Source organism: Dendrobates tinctorius, unplaced genomic scaffold (assembly GCF_039654945.1).
Source record: "Dendrobates tinctorius isolate UK_male_01 unplaced genomic scaffold, ASM3965494v1 ptg000057l, whole genome shotgun sequence".
Classification (NCBI taxonomy): Eukaryota; Metazoa; Chordata; class Amphibia; order Anura; family Dendrobatidae; genus Dendrobates; species Dendrobates tinctorius.
The window spans coordinates 32,124,730-32,142,550 of record NW_027361725.1 but is presented as its reverse complement, the minus strand read 5'-3'; positions in this window follow the sequence as shown (position 1 = coordinate 32,142,550).

Genomic DNA, 17,821 nt, shown 5'->3' with positions numbered 1-17,821 from the left:
AGAACCCAAACAGTAAGGTTTGGCATCCATACCGAACACCTACTGTTCAGGCACGGACACAGAATACGGACTTCACCAGGAAGTCTGTGTGTCATGTCGGACACTGTTCACACCAGGGTGTCCGGCAGACAGTAATACCCTATTCCACTACAATATGCTCAGGGACTTTGTTGGGTATTCTGTTCCAGTCGGGATAGGGTTAACCAGGTTGTCATGCTGGCTGAGGGCTTGGCCACGCCCTTGGTCTTTAAATAGTCCTTCCTGACTGTGGGCGTCACCGACTATAGCTTTTGCCTAGTGCTAGCAATACCGGTCAGCAGTGGTGGTTTTGGAGCGTCTGATATCTGGTGCAGTATATCTCTCAGTTGTTCTTTCTCCTATCTGATATATATATATTTGGTTGCCCTTGCACATTATTGTATTTCCTGGTGTATTAACGGTGTTGTGTTTCTTTTACCCCTGTCCATACGTATTTGTGGGGTCTGGTGTCTGGTCCCCTCACTGGGTGGAGGGTGGTGGGTTCAGCTTAGGGCTGGACAGGAGACAGGGACAGGGTGGAGGCCCAGGCAGGCACACCTTCAGTGTAAACCCTGGGTTGAGGGACAGACAGGGTTTTCCCTAGTCTGAGGGACTCCGCAGGGGCCACGGGGTTTTTGCCTAAAGTAACCTAGGCATACCATGACACTGTGTTACTGTTTGGGTACAGCCCCCAGAACATCAAGTGTTCGTTTCGCTGTCATGTCTATGACAGTGTGACAAACACCACTTCTGATAGGCGGTAAAATCATCACCGCTAGTCAGACAGCCGTGGTCCCCACGCTGTCAGAAGAAGACAGCGTGATCCCGCAGCTGAGATCGGAGGTATAAAGTTTACCTCATGTCATTGGTGTCATCTGATGGGACTACTCCTCCCATCAGCCGATGCCTGCTGCCGCTAATAATAGTGACAGCATTAATCAGCCAGTGCCTGTGCTGTAAAAAAATATTAAAAAAAAACCCGGCGTGGGTTCCACAATGTTTTTGATAACCAGCCAGGCAAAACTCACAGCGGGGAGCCGCAACCCTAAGCTGTCAGCTTCAGCAAGGTTGATTATCAAGAATAGAGGGGTCCCCACACCATACAGTGCTGTGCAAATTAACTGGGAAAAAGAATTATTTTAAGTAAAATCGTAAGTTGGTTACCAGTCAGTGATTCAAACCAGTTTTAACTGCTTTGAAGAGGCACTCACACCTGTTCATACTGGTTTGAATCACTGACTGGTAGCCAACTTACAATTTTACTTTAAAAAAATGCTTTGTCCCAATTAATTTGAACAGCACTGTACTTTTTAATTTTAATTTTTTGACAGCTGGGGGCTAGTATTCTCAGACTGGTAAGGGGTCATGGATATTGGCCCCCCAGCCTAAAAATAGCAGCCCGCAGCCACCCGTAAAAGGCGCATCTATTAGATTGCCTGGCTCTTTTCACTTGCCCTGTAGAGGTGGCTAGTGGGGTTCATATTTGTGGGGTTGATGTCACCTTTGTATTGTCAGGTGACATCAAACCCATGGGTTAGTAATGGATAGGCATCTATAAGACACCCATCCATTACTAATCCTAATGTTGTCTAGTCGTTTATTTGAAATAAAACAAAACACTTTTTATTTAAAAATAACAAATACAGTTAAACTCATATAATGCCTAATTACACAGAATCCCTTGTCTTCTTTAGTAAAACAAAAATAAAAAAGAACAATATCCCTCACCTGTCCATCGTTCAATAGTCCCATCAGCCGCTTCTGCTCTCACTGTTATTAGCAGCAGCAGCCATTGGCTGATGGGAACAGTAGTCCCATCAGCTTACAACAGTGACCGAAGGTAAACTTAATACCTCCAATCACAGCTGCACGCTCATGCTGTTTTTGACAGCGTGGGAACTGCTCCTCTCTGGCCGGTGTTGATTTCAGCTTTGATCAGAAGCGGTGTTTGCCGCACTGTCATGTACATGACAGCATTGCAAACACTGGATGTTCGGGCTCCCCATTCTAGTGAATGGGGTCTGAGTTCAGGTCTAGGTACTGTTCTGGTACCCAAACCCGAACGTTTTATAACTGTTCGGCCGAATCCGCTGGACCTGAACATCCAAGTGTCCGTCCATCTCTAGTAGTCTGTATAATAACTAAGGTAAAATACCTAAAAGACAGCCAAAAAACAAGATCAAACAGGCCAGGGTCAGAGTGAGCACAGATCAGAAAAGGTCAAGATAAAACTTGGTCAGTAACAGGATATAAGATAAGTAAAACAACAGAGTTCAGGGAGCTTCCAGTCAAAATATTTGGCAACTACCAGCAGAATAATAGGAGCTTAAATAGGGTATGGTACTACCCCATTGGGCACAGCAGGGAGGAGATTATATTGCTGTGCTCCTGGACATCACATACACCCAAAGCATGATTGGTCCCCATCACACTAATCTATGTATTCTACATAGTTACATTACATTAATACAGTTGAAAAAGACTAATGTCCATCAAGTTCAACTGAGGAAAAATGGATAAATTGAAGGGTCACATGCACAAGTGGAGCCTTAATTTGTAAATGCAGTTATTTTGTCATCACCCAATATTTTCTTCAAATTTCGTCATTGCACACTGATATCCTTACATCTTTTTCTCTTCTTCCCTCACTTCAATGTATCCATCTTTTTAACAATTCTGTCTTTGTGAATACCGAGTGAATTTTGGCACGGTCTTCACCCCTTTGACATCAGATAAACATTAATAACATGGAAGAGGCCAGTAGCCATTTGGTGAGCTGAGTTGCATGCTACATGTTCACAGACTTACCAGTGGAAGAGCCTTGTAAGCACTCAATGTCCTCTTGGATGGAGAAAGAAAAATGCTCTGAACAAAAAACGGAGAGTGGTGGTCATGGGGGATTCCCTGTTGAGAGAAACAGAGGCCACTATCTGTAGATCGGATATAACCTCAAGAGAAATGTGCTGTCTTCCAGATGCAAAAATCATAGATGTGTCTGACAGGATATCAGGACTCTTCAGACCTACAAATGACTACTAGTGATGGGCGAACCCATGAATATTAGGATCCAACGGGTTTGGCCAAACATCTCAAAAAAGTCTGGTTTACGTACCAGAATGATTGCCAAGCTCAAATCCTAATCCCATTCAGATAAATGGGGGGCCCGAACAGCCGCTGCTTGCCACGCCGTCATCTGCATGACAGCCCGACAAACATGGGCTCTATCATTACTGCCGATCAGAGAGATGCGGTTCCTATGCTGTCAGATGACAGCATGAGCCAGCAGCCGTGACCGGCAGTAAAAAGATTACCTCTGGTCACATGCGTCAGCTGATGAGAGAGTACTACTCCCATCAGTCTACACCTTCTGTCTCTGATAACAGTGACAGCAGGTACCACTGATGGGAGTATTAGTCAACTGGCGCTTGTGCTAGAAATAAATAATTTTTTTTAAAAATGACATGGGGTCTCTTCTCTTTTTGATAACCAGCCATAACTGACAGCTGTGGGATAAAACCATCAACTGTCAGCTTTATCATGGCTGGTTCTCAAGAACAGAGAGATACCACGCCATTTTATTTAATTATTTAAATGAACAATTTTAAAAATTTACATGGAGTCCCCCCATTTTTGACAACCAGCCAAGCTAAAGCAAACAGTTGGGGGCTGGTAGTCTCAGACTGGTAAAGACAAAAAATACACATTGTAGCTCAAGATCAAAATAGATACAGTAATAGATAATTATCAGTAACTATAATCAATATCATATAAAGATATATGGATAAATCCAAGCCAGCCTCTGGATTCTCCTATAAATCACTTATTTTGTGCTATTTAATCTACCTTTTATAACTTCAGTATAACTTTTTTTTATGGGAGTTACTAGAGACAAACTCCAGCACCATCCAGTTAATTTACTTGTGTCCTTCTCTGCACCTTAGTTATTTGCACCTTGCATTTTCTTCATGAGAATTCTATTTTCTATTATCTCATGCACTTGCTTATATATGAATTGGAGTCCACTCTGCAAGGTGTTGTACTTTTTGCATAACATTGGACACAACTAGAGTTGAGCGACTTTTGTTTTTTTAGGGTCGCGTTTCGTTTAGTGAAACCCGACTTTTCCAAAAGTCAGGTCGAGCAAGATCGTCCGATTATTTGGAAAAGTCGGGGTCGTACCGAAACACGAAACCCAATGTAAGTCAATGGGGAATAAAAGTCGGCAGTGAGAGGAGGACAGGAAACACACCAACAGTGCCTATTTGAATGCCAAAAGCATCAATTCTTCTTACTTAAGCTTGTCAACCTTAATTAACTTCATAATACAAGTTACGCACTGAAAAATGGGGGTTATTTGGCTACAGTTGTGGGGGGGGAGGGCTGGCTCCAGGTTTTCATGTGCCCTGGGCGAAAGAGCGCCCCTTTAACACATACCACAACTCATCATGCTCCGATACGGCAGAGAAATAGCGGTATAGTACAATGAAAAATACTTCACTTTTTACATCTCATGACGAGGCCCATCTATTTCTCCATACAGAATCATTGGTCCCATATAATGTTTGAAACAGTATATGATGAGCTCCACATAATGCTACAGTATATGTTGGTCCCCATGGATGAAGCTCCACTGTCTTATGGGCCCAAATAATGCTCCAAACATAATGAGCCCCACTTCTAATGCTCTAGTGTATAATGGGCCCTGTAAATGCTGCTCCAGTGTCTGATGTCCACCTTTGGAATGTTCCAGTGTATGGTGGGCCCCATCTATCATTCTCCAGAGTATAGTGCTCCCCAAAAATTGCTGTCCCAACATTGAAAACAATCAAATAAGTCTCCTCGCTAGGGAATCCCTGTACTTGTCTGGACTCCTCGTCGTCCCCATCTTCCATCTCACTGCACAGTATTTCAACTTTGCAAGTGCTGTGATCCTGAGCAAGCAGGGGGGGCCCACTCGTTGGCGACGGCACTGGCACAGGGCCCCTGATAGTACGGTGGTGTGTCTGATGGCGGGTGGGCCGAACCTGCACTTTCATCTGCAGCTTCCTTTTTGTCACCGTGTAAGATGGAACTGTATATGGGAAGGGTAACCTGAGTTTCATCAGGGTCAGATTCAGGCCGTGTAGCGTGCGAGGGGAATGTAGTGGTCTGGGTCAATGTACCAGCAGATTCATCGAGCAGTGGCTGGGCATCAGTGAACTTGTGTCGCCCCCAGGAGTACGGTCGCCACAATGGCATTACCTTCTTCCTAGGGAGTGTGATGTCATGCTTGGGAGCAACAAACGATCTCTCTAGCAGGTTAACTGATTGGGCGGCGTTATTCCCACGAGTCATGACCCTCCAAACAGCGTTCATGAAGGCAAAGTGTTTGTTTTACATGGGCAGTATGGTTGCAAAGCTGAACCTTAAAGGAATGTCCAGAAGGGCACCACCAGGAGTGGAGCATACGGTTAAATTCGACTCCACCTGGGAAACCTCAACCATGCCAGCTACAGAACAGATGCACACATTGCAAGCTTAATTCCGTTAACAAACGAGACTCCGTCATGCCCCACGGTCCGAGTCCGGCTTACTAGAGGGACACGTGAGGCTCTGGCACATGAGATTGGCCAATAACTGGTGTGTCATGCCCTTACACGTCCGTGGCTGCATGTGCGCTACACTGAAAAGGCCAGCGTTTGTCGCTTACAGGTGCAGATAACCCGCTGAACAACGTTAGTGATGGGGATCACTGATTACAATTATTACCTGCGAACAATGATTTCCCAGTAAGTGCAGGTCAACCGCAGTTCCGGAATTAGGCCTAACCGTTAGAGTTGAGCGAAACGGGTTGAAAAAATTCAAAAGTCGCCGACTTTTGGCAAAGTCGGGTTTCATGAAACGAAACCCGAGCCTAGGATGAGGTTGGCCACGAGGTCGGCGACTTACGCGCCAAAGTCGCGTTTCAAAAGTTTGTTTTGCGCTCTTTTTCAGCCAATCAGGATCCACGGACACTGTGGGCAACGTGATGACCTAGGCACGGGTCACCACCATCTTTCAGAAGGGCATGCAAGTGATTGGCTTGCTTTGGTGGGCGTCACAGGGGGTATAAAAGGGCGTGCACGCCGACCGCCATCTTACTTCTGCCGATCTTAGTATAGGGAGAGGTTGCTGCTGATTCTGTAGGGAGAGCGTTAGGCAGGGAAGAAGACAAAAAAACTGCTTCTGCTGCTAGCGATTTGGCCTGCACAACACACCAGTCACTGTGTGTGCAGTGCAAGGGGAGGCTATATAGTGGTGTATCAGTGGTGTTGGTTGTTGGGCTGCCTTTTAAGGCTTCCTGACACGCTGGCATTGCTGTTTACCCACTGCTCCGCAAACTGCTTTTTTAAAAGCAATCCAATCTCCCTTATCCTCTAGTCACTTTTGTCACAGCTGTGCCATCGAGCGTGTCACATAGCGCTCAGATATCAGTGGGCCTCACACAATCCACAAGTGTCCAGTGTCCAAAAGTGTGCGCAGAGATTCAAAATCTCCATTATCCTCTCGTCACTTTGGTCACAGGCAGCTGTGCCATCGAGCGTGTCACATAGCGCTCAGATATCAGAGGGCCTCACACAATCCACAAGTGTCCAGTGTCCAAAAGTGTGCGCAGAGATTCAAAATCTCCATTGTCCTCTCGTCACTTTGGTCACAGGCAGCTGTGCCATCGAGCGTGTCACATAGCGCTCAGATATCAGTGGGCCTCACACAATCCACAAGTGTCCAGTGTCCAAAAGTGTGCGCAGAGATTCAAAATCTCCATTATCCTCTCGTCACTTTGGTCACAGGCAGCTGTGCCATCGAGCGTGTCACATAGCGCTCAGATATCAGTGGGCCTCACACAATCCACAAGTGTCCAGTGTCCAAAAGTGTGCGCAGAGATTCAAAATCTCCATTATCCTCTCGTCACTTTGGTCACAGGCAGCTGTGCCATCGAGCGTGTCACATAGCGCTCAGATATCAGTGGGCCTCACACAATCCACAAGTGTCCAGTGTCCAAAAGTGTGCGCAGAGATTCAAAATCTCCATTATCCTCTCGTCACTTTGGTCACAGGCAGCTGTGCCATCGAGCCTGTCACATAGCGCTCAGATATCAGTGGGCCTCACACAATCCACAAGTGTCCAGTGTCCAAAAGTGTGCGCAGAGATTCAAAATCTCCATTATCCTCTCGTCACTTTGGTCACAGGCAGCTGTGCCATCGAGCGTGTCACATAGCGCTCAGATATCAGTGGGCCTCACACAATCCACAAGTGTCCAGTGTCCAAAAGTGTGCGCAGAGATTCAAAATCTCCATTATCCTCTCGTCACTTTGGTCACAGGCAGCTGTGCCATCGAGCGTGTCACATAGCGCTCAGATATCAGTGGGCCTCACACAATCCACAAGTGTCCAGTGTCCAAAAGTGTGCGCAGAGATTCAAAATCTCCATTATCCTCTCGTCACTTTGGTCACAGGCAGCTGTGCCATCGAGCGTGTCACATAGCGCTCAGATATCAGTGGGCCTCACACAATCCACAAGTGTCCAGTGTCCAAAAGTGTGCGCAGAGATTCAAAATCTCCATTATCCTCTCGTCACTTTGGTCACAGGCAGCTGTGCCATCGAGCGTGTCACATAGCGCTCAGATATCAGTGGGCCTCACACAATCCACAAGTGTCCAGTGTCCAAAAGTTTGCGCAGAGATTCAAAATCTCCATTATCCTCTCGTCACTTTGGTCACAGGCAGCTGTGCCATCGAGCGTGTCACATAGCGCTCAGATATCAGTGGGCCTCACACAATCCAAAAGTGTCCACTGTCCACAAGTGTGTGCAGAAATTCTAAATCTCCCCTGTCCTATAGACACCTTGTACCTTGTTTTACATTACTATATAGTTTGTTGGATTTTGTCTACATTTCTACCAAAAATGAGGAAGGCTGGTGGAAGAGGCCGTGGAATTGGGCGGGGGTTGGCAGCTGGTAATGATGGTGTTGGTGGTGGATCTGATGGTAGTGGCAAGAGCAAAATAGGACCGAATGCAGGAGGTGCTGACCCTGCGTCATCGTCTGTCTACATAAGGCTTCGAACGCTTAGTTTTCTAGGAGTTGGCAAACCGCTTTTAAAGGCAGAGCATCAGGAAAAAGTTATGTCTTACATTGCTGACTCAGCCTCCAGCTCTATCGTCTCCTCTTCTTCAGTTGTAAAAAGTAAAAGCACTGAGTCGTCATTGGAGGCTCATGTTCATGAACCACACCTTTCCTTGTGTCCTTCACCCCAACCAAGATTGAAGGATGGCGCAGGCCATACTACTGATTACTCCATGGAGCTGTTTTCACATACCATGCCTGGATTATCAAGTCAAATGGTGAATTACCCAGGCCAAGATGAATCTGACATGGAGTGCACTGATGCACAGCCGCTGATGGATGATTCTGCTGGTACATTCACTCAGAGCACTACATTGTCCTCGCAGTGTACAGAGCCAGATTTTGACCCTGATGAGACTCAGGTGCCCCTTCCCGCACACTATACCACCATACACGGTGACACAGAGAAAGGTGCACATGACATATAAGAGGAGGTGATGGATGACCCAGTTGTTGACCCAGATTGGCATCCATTGGGGGAAGAGGGTGCTGCTACCAATAGCTCAGATGAGGAGCATCCACAGCAGACATCGACATCGCAACAGCTGTTATCTGGCAGGCCCGGAGCACTCCAAAGACAGGTTCCAAACATCAAAAGAGTTGCTGGACAGCTTGTCCAGAGGGTCAAAAGATCACAGCGTGCTAGGCCGCAAAATGTCTGCCAAAGTAGGAAGAGTGCAGTGTGGCACTTTTTTGACCAAAATCCTCATGATCAGGCCAAGGTTATCTGTAAGAAGTGCGCAAAGACCTTTAGCCGAGGGAAAAATCTGAAAAATTTGAATACCAGTTGCATGCTTAGACATTTAACCAGCATGCACTTGCAAGCGTGGACACAACACCAAACCTCAAGTGCCACATGTGCAACTGATCACAACGAAGGTAGTCAGCAACGCTACATTGTTTCCCCCACTGTAAGCCCACCGGTTAGCACAGCAGCAAATGTTGAGGTGTCGTTGCAAGGCCACAGCAGTCAGGGAATCCCACTGTTATATCAACGAAAGACTGATTCTAGGCCATCAGAAAGAACACCAACTCCATCACCATCATCAACCCTCTCTCAGTCCGCCCTGTCCACCGCTACTTCCACCATATGCAGCTCTCAAGTCCAGCTCACCCTCCCAGACACTATGAGTAGGTCAAGAAAGTACTCAGTCTCTCATCCGCGTACACTGGGTTTGAACGCCCACATTGCCAAGCTAATCTCGTTTGAGATGATGCCCTTTCGGTTGGTGGAAAGCACAGCTTTCCGCGAACTCATGGCCTATGCAGAACCACGCTATGACCTACCCAGTCGCCACTTCTTCTCTCGCAAAGCCATCCCAGCCGTCCACCATCATGTGAAAGACCGCATTGTCCATGCACTCAAGCAGTCAGTGAGCGGAAAGGTGCACCTCACAACTGATGCATGGTCCAGTTGGCATGGCCAGGGCCGTTACGTGTCCATCACTGCGCACTGGGTTAATGTGGTGGATGCAGGGTCCACAGGGGACAGCGGTGGTGGGACAGTGCTGCCTAGCCCACGGTATAGGAAACAGTTGGCTGTAGGCGTTCGACCCTCCTCCTCCTCCTCCTCCAGAAGCGAAAGCTCGTCCACAGAGCGCAGTCGTACGAGCACTCCATCTGCAGCTGCCACTGTTGCACACGATGTGTCCCCCTATCAAGCAGCTAGTGGAAAGCGTCAGCAGGCTGTGTTGCAGATGATGTGTTTGGGCGACAGACACACCGCCGAGGTGCTGGTCGAGTACTTGAAGCGACAAACTGAGTCATGGCTGGGCAGTGTACATCTTGAGGCAGGCAAGGTAGTTAGTGATAACGGGCGTAATTTTGTGGCAGCCATAGCCCTTTCAAAACTCAGCCACATACCTTGCTTGGCTCACACCTTGAACCTGGTGGTGCAGTGCTTCCTCAAAAATTATCCGGAGTTAACAGCCCTGCTCCAGAAGGTGCGAAGACTGTGCGCGCACATCCGCCGGTCGCCTGTACACTCCGTTCGTATGCAGAAGCTGCAGCGATTGCTCCACCTTCCCAACCACCGCCTCATTATCGACATTGCAACAAGGTGGAACTCCACCCTGTACATGGTGGAGCGGCTGTGCGAGCAGAGGCAGGCCATAATGCATTTGTGGGAGGATACACGGCCAGGCACTTTGAGAGCAGACATGGAGTTGACAGGCGTGCAGTGGTCGAAGCTGAAAGACCTTTGTAAAGTCCTTCAGTGTTTTGAGGAATGCACACGGCTGGTAAGCGCAGACGACGCCATCCTAAGCATGAGCATCCCACTTATGCGTCTGCTCATGCAAACTTTGACGCACCTTAAGGAGCAGGCGTCTGCAGCCAATGTTGATGAGGAGGAAGAGGAGGAGGGAATCCTTGATGACATTCAGCCATTGTCTGCTCAGGGACCTCTCCTGGACGAGGTGGAGGAAGAAGAGGAGGAGGAGGAGGATGATGGGGATGATTACTTAGGGGAGGAGGATGCATCTCGTGGGGCAAGTGAAAATGTTGGCGTGGCAAGGTCTGGTACAGGGTTTGTGCGTGACTGGAGGGATGTGGATTTGCCAGAAAGTGCTCCTCCACCCAGCACTCGCAGTGCATCATTGACACTGGGAACATTGGCCCACATGTCAGATTATGCCCTGCGGATCCTAAAAAGGGACCCCCGCATTGCCAAAATGATGAACGATGACGACTACTGGTTGGCCAGCATCCTGGATCCACGCTATAAAGGCAAATTACAAAACATCATGCCACAGGAGAACCTTGACCTAATATTGGCTAATAAACAAGCAACTCTGGTAAATCGGTTGCTTGAGGCATTCCCAGCACACAGCAGCGGTGATGGTTCTCACACGAGCCGTACGGGCCGGGGGCAGCTTGGCAGAGGTGTTCGTGGTGCACACAGCAGAAGTGGCGTTGGAGACAGGGGTTTCAGGACAATGTTGTGGACTGATTTTTCAAATACCGCTCACACAACTGGTAATACTGCATCAATGGAAAGTGACAGGAGACAGCAGTTGTCAACTATGGTTACAAACTACTTTTCCTCCCATATCGATGTTCTCCCACACAGGTCATTCCCCTTTGACTATTGGGCCGCTAAACTGGACACCTGGCCTGAATTGGCCCAATATGCCTTACAGGAGCTCGCTTGCCCAGCTGCAAGTGTGCTATCGGAAAGAGTCTTCAGTGCAGCTGGATCAATCCTGACAGAAAAAAAGGACCCGTCTGTCAACCCAAAATGTGGATGATCTAACCTTCATTAAAATGAACCACGCATGGGTTTCCAAGGATTTTGTCCCACCTTCCCCTGATGACACATAGGGTGACAGAAAAATGGCTTGCTTTGGTCCACCTCTTCCTGGTACTTCACCTATTTCGCCTTTTGCATCAGCTGAATGTCCAACATCAACATATGCCACTTTCTAAAACTCCCTAACTGTGCTGCCTCCCCCCCCCATGGCCAGGGTCACCACCTAGCGCACGACACCGTGCGAGTGCCGTTGCCCTGGACAGGTGGGTAGGCCGACTCTTGGGCGCGGGCACTGGCACAGGGTCCCTCATAGTGCAATCAAGTGTCTCTGACGGTGGTGGTGCACACCCGCCGTCAGACACACCGCTGTACTATGAGGGGCCCAGTGCCAGTACCGACGCCCACGAGTGGGCCCCCCTTGCTTGGGCAGGGCCCGAGCATTTGCAATCTTTACCTCTCCCTGCTCCTCCGCTGTGTAATCTGGGCCGTCAAATCCATACTGTGCCTGACACCGTCTGAGCCTGCCTCCTGAGACATATATTTTGAATGTGTACGCTATCCATACATGTTATCCGGGGATACGGTACCCTTTCTAACCTTTGTGCAATCACGTGCAATCCATACTGGGCCTAACACCGTCTGAGCCTGCCTCCTGAGACATATATTTTGAATGTGTACGCTATCCATACATGTTATCCGGGGATACGATACCCTTTCTAACCTTTGTGCAATCACGTGCAATCCATACTGGGCCTAACACCGTCTGAGCCTGCCTCCTGAGACATATATTTTGAATGTGTACGCTATCCATACATGTTATCCGGGGATACGGTACCCCTTCTAACCTTTGTGCAATGACGTGCAATCCATACTGGGCCTAACACCGTCTGAGCCTGCCTCCTGAGACATATATTTTGAATGTGTACGCTATCCATACATGTTATCCGGGGATACGGTACCCTTTCTAACCTTTGTGCAATCACGTGCAATCCATACTGGGCCTAACACCGTCTGAGCCTGCCTCCTGAGACATATATTTTGAATGTGTACGCTATCCATACATGTTATCTGGGGATACGGTACCCTTTCTAACCTTTGTGCAATCACGTGCAATCCATACTCTGCCTGACACCGTCTGAGCCTGCCTCCTGAGACATATATTTTGAATGTGTACGCTATCCATACATGTTATCCGGGGATACGGTACCCTTTCTAACCTTTGTGCAATCACGTGCAATCCATACTGTGCCTGACACCGTCTGAGCCTGCCTCCTGAGACATATATTTTGAATGTGTACGCTATCCATACATGTTATCCGGGGATACGGTACCCTTTCTAACCTTTGTGCAATCACGTGCAATCCATACTGGGCCTAACACCGTCTGAGCCTGCCTCCTGAGACATATATTTTGAATGTGTACGCTATCTATACATGTTATCCGGGGATACGGTACCCTTTCTAACCTTTGTGCAATCACGTGCAATCCATACTGTGCCTGACACCGTCTGAGCCTGCCTCCTGAGACATATATTTTGAATGTGTACGCTATCCATACATGTTATCCGGGGATACGGTACCCTTTCTAACCTTTGTGCAATCACGTGCAATCCATACTGTGCCTGACACCGTCTGAGCCTGCCTCCTGAGACATATATTTTGAATGTGTACGCTATCCATACATGTTATCCGGGGATACGGTACCCTTTCTAACCTTTGTGCAATCACGTGCAATCCATACTGTGCCTGACACCGTCTGAGCCTGCCTCCTGAGACATATATTTTGAATGTGTACGCTATCCATACATGTTATCCGGGGATACGGTACCCTTTCTAACCTTTGTGCAATCACGTGCAATCCATACTGGGCCTAACACCGTCTGAGCCTGCCTCCTGAGACATATATTTTGAATGTGTACGCTATCCATACATGTTATCCAGGGATACGGTACCCTTTCTAACCTTTGTGCAATCACGTGCAATCCATACTGGGCCTGACACCGTCTGAGCCTGCCTCCTGAGACATATATTTTGAATGTGTACACTATCCATACATGTTATCCAGGGATACGGTACCCTTTCTAACCTTTGTGCAATCACGTGCAATCCATACTGGGCGTGAGAACGGCTGGCGAGCTGTTAAGCAAGCTACAGCACCTGTCCAGACAAGTACAGGGATTCCCTAGCGAGGAGACTTATTTGATTGTTTTCAATGTTGGGACAGCAATTTTTGGGGAGCACTATACTCTGGAGAATGATAGATGGGGCCCACCATACACTGGAACATTCCAAAGGTGGACATCAGACACTGGAGCAGCATTTACAGGGCCCATTATACACTAGAGCATTAGAAATGGGGCCCATTATGTTTGGAGCATTATTTGGGCCCATAAGACAGTGGAGCTTCATCCATGGGGACCAACATATACTGTAGCATTATGTGGAGCTCATCATATACTGTTTCAAACATTATATGGGACCAATGATTCTGTATGGAGAAATAGATGATTTTTCATTGTACTATACCGCTATTTCTCTGCCGTATCGGAGCATGATGAGTTGTGGTATGTGTTAAAGGGGCGCTCTTTCGCCCAGGGCACATGAAAACCTGCAGCCAGCCCTCCCCCCCCCACAACTTTAGCCAAATAACCCCCATTTTTCAGTGCGTAACTTATATTATGAAGTTAATTAAGGTTGACAAGCTTAAGTAAGAAGAATTGATGCTTTTGGCATTCAAATGGGCACTGTAGGTGTGTTTCCTGTCCTCCTCTCACTGCCGACTTTTATTCCCCATTGACTTACATTGGGTTTCGTGTTTCGGGACGACCCCGACTTTTCCCTATTATCGGACGATCTTGCTCGACCCGACTTTTGGAAAAGTCGGGTTTCACGAAACGAAACGCGACCCTAAAAAACCAAAAGTCGCTCAACTCTACTAACCGTCATTCCTGAAAAAATGAAAAACTTACGTATGCAAACCACAGGTGCTGTAGCTTGCTTAACAGCTCGCCAGCCGTTCTCACGCCCAGTATGGATTACACGTGATTGCACAAAGGTGAGAAAGGATACCGTATCCCCAGATAACATGTATGGATAGCGTACACATTCAAAATATATGTCTATACATCAGGAGGCAGGCTCAGACCATGTTAGGCCCAGTATGGATTGCACGTGATTGCACAAAGGTTAGAAAGGGTACCGTATCCCCAGATAACATGTATGGATAGCGTACACATTCAAAATATATGTCTATACATCAGGAGGCAGGCTCAGATGGTGTTAGGCCCAGTATGGATTGCACGTGATTGCACAAAGGTTAGAAAGGGTACCGTATCCCCAGATAACATGTATGGATAGCGTACACATTCAAAATATATGTCTATACATCAGGAGGCAGGCTCAGACGGTGTTAGGCCGAGTATGGATTGCACGTGATTGCACAAAAGTTAGAAAGGGTACCGTATCCCCAGATAACATGTATGGATAGCGTACACATTCAAAATATATGTCTATACATCAGGAGGCAGGCTCAAACGGTGTCAGGCACAGTATGGATTTGACGGCCCAAACTACACAGCGGAGGAGCAGGGAGAGGTAAAGATTGCAAATGCTGGGGCCCTGCCCAAGCAAGGGGGGCCCACTCGTGGGCGTCGGTACTGGCAATGGGCCCTTCATAGTACGGCGGTGTGTCTGACGGCGGGTGTGCACCACCACCGTCAGAGACACTTGATTGCACTATGAGGGACCCTGTGCCAGTGCCCGCGCCCAAGAGTCGGCCTACCCACCTGTCCAGGGCAACGGCACTCGCACTGTGTCGTGCGCTAGGTGGTGACCCCGGCCATGGGGGGGGGAGGCAGCACATTTAGGGAGTTTTAGAAAGTGGCATATGTTGATGTTGGACATTCAGCTGATGCAAAAGGTGAAATAGGTCAAGTCCCAGGAAGAGGTGGACCAAAGCAAGCCATTTTTCTGTCACCCTATGTGTCATCAGGGGAAGGTGGGACAAAATCCTTGGAAACCCATGCGTGGTTCATTTTAATGAAGGTTAGATCATCCACATTTTGGGTTGACAGACGGGTCCTTTTTTCTGTCAGGATTGATCCAACTGCACTGAAGACTCTTTCCGATAGCACACTTGCAGCTGGGCAAGCGAGCTCCTGTAAGGCATATTGTGCCAATTCAGGCCAGGTGTCCAGTTTAGCGGCCCAATAGTCAAAGGGGAATGACCTGTGTGGGAGAACATCGATATGGGAGGAAAAGTAGTTTGTAACCATAGTTGACAACTGCTGTCTCCTGTCACTTTCCATCGATGCAGTATTACCAGTTGTGTGAGCGGTACTTGAAAAATCAGTCCACAACATTGTCCTGAAACCCCTGTCTCCAACGCCACTTCTGCTGTGTGCACCACGAACACCTCTGCCAAGCTGACCCCGGCCCGTATGGCTCGTGTGAGAACCATCACTGCTGCTGTGTGCTGGGAATGCCTCAAGCAACCGATTTACCAGAGTTGCTTGTTTATTAGCCAATATTAGGTCAAGGTTCTCCTGTGGCATGATGTTTTGTAATTTGCCTTTATAGCGCGGATCCAGGATGCTGGCCAACCAGTAGTTGTCATCATTCATCATTTTGGCAATGTGGGGGTCCCTTTTTAGGATCTGCAAGGCATAATCTGACATGTGGGCCAATGTTCCCGGTGTCAATGATGCACTGCGAGTGCTGGTTGGAGGAGCACTTTCTGGCAAATCCACATCCCTCCAGTCACACACAAACCCTGTACCAGACCTTGCCACGCCAACATTTTCACTTGCCCCACGAGATGCATCCTCCTCCCCTAAGTAATCATCCCCATCATCCTCCTCCTCCTCCTCCTCCTCTTCTTCCTCCACCTCGTCCAGGAGAGGTCCCTGAGCAGACAATGGCTGAATGTCATCAAGGATTCCCTCTTCCTCTTCCTCCTCATCAACATTGGCTGCAGAAGCCTGCTCCTTAAGGTGCGTCAAAGTTTGCATGAGCAGACGCATAAGTGGGATGCTCATGCTTATGATGGCGTCGTCTGCGCTTACCAGCCGTGTGCATTCCTCAAAACACTGAAGGACTTTACAGAGGTCTTTCAGCTTCGACCACTGCACACCTGTCAACTCCATGTCTGCTCTCAAAGTGCCTGGCCGTGTATCCTCCCACAAATGCATTATGGCCTGCTTCTGCTCGCACAGCCACTCCACCATGTGCAGGGTGGAGTTCCACCTTGTTGCAATGTCGATAATGAGGCGGTGGTTGGGAAGATGGAGCAATCGCTGCAGCTTCTGCATACGAACGGAGTGTACAGGCGACCGGCGGATGTGCGCGCACAGTCTTCGCACCTTCTGGAGCAGGGCTGTTAACTCCGGATAATTTTTGAGGAAGCACTGCACCACCAGGTTCAAGGTGTGAGCCAAGCAAGGTATGTGGCTGAGTTTTGAAAGGGCTATGGCTGCCACAAAATTACGTCCGTTATCACTAACTACCTTGCCTGCCTCAAGACGTACACTGCCCAGCCATGACTCAGTTTTGTCGCTTCAAGTACTCGGCCAGCACCTCGGCGGTGTGTCTGTCGCCCAAACACATCATCTGCAACACAGCCTGCTGACGCTTTCCACTAGCTGCTCGATAGGGGGACACCTCGTGTGCAACAGTGGCAGCTGCAGATGGAGTGCTCGTACGACTGCGCTCTGTGGACGAGCTTTCGCTTCTGGAGGAGGAGGAGGAGGAGGGTCGAACGCCTACAGCCAACTGTTTCCTATACCGTGGGCTAGGCAGCACTGTCCCACCACCGCTGTCCCCTGGAGACCCTGCATCCACCACATTAACCCAGTGCGCAGTGATGGACACGTAACGGCCCTGGCCATGCCGACTGGACCATGCATCAGTTGTAAGGTGCACCTTTCCACTCACTGACTGCTTGAGTGCATGGACAATGCCGTCTTTCACATGATGGTGGAGGGCTGGGATGGCTTTGCGAGAGAAGAAGTGGCGACTGGGTAGGTCATAGCGTGGTACTGCATAGGCCATGAGTTCGCGGAAAGCTGCGCTTTCCACCAACCGAAAGGGCATCATCTCAAACGAGATTAGTTTGGCAATGTGGGCGTTCAAACCCAGTGTACGCGGATGAGAGACTGAGTACTTTCTTGACCTACTCATAGTGTCTGGGAGGGTGAGCTGGACTTGAGAGCTGCATATGGTGGAAGTAGCGGTGGACAGGGCGGACTGAGAGAGGGTTGATGATGGTGATGGAGTTGGTGTTCTTTCTGATGGCCTAGAATCAGTCTTTCGTTGATATAACAGTGGAATTCCCTGTCTACTGTGGCCTTGCAACGACACCTCAACATTTGCTGCTGTTCTAACCGGTGGGCTTCCAGTGGGGGAAACAATGTA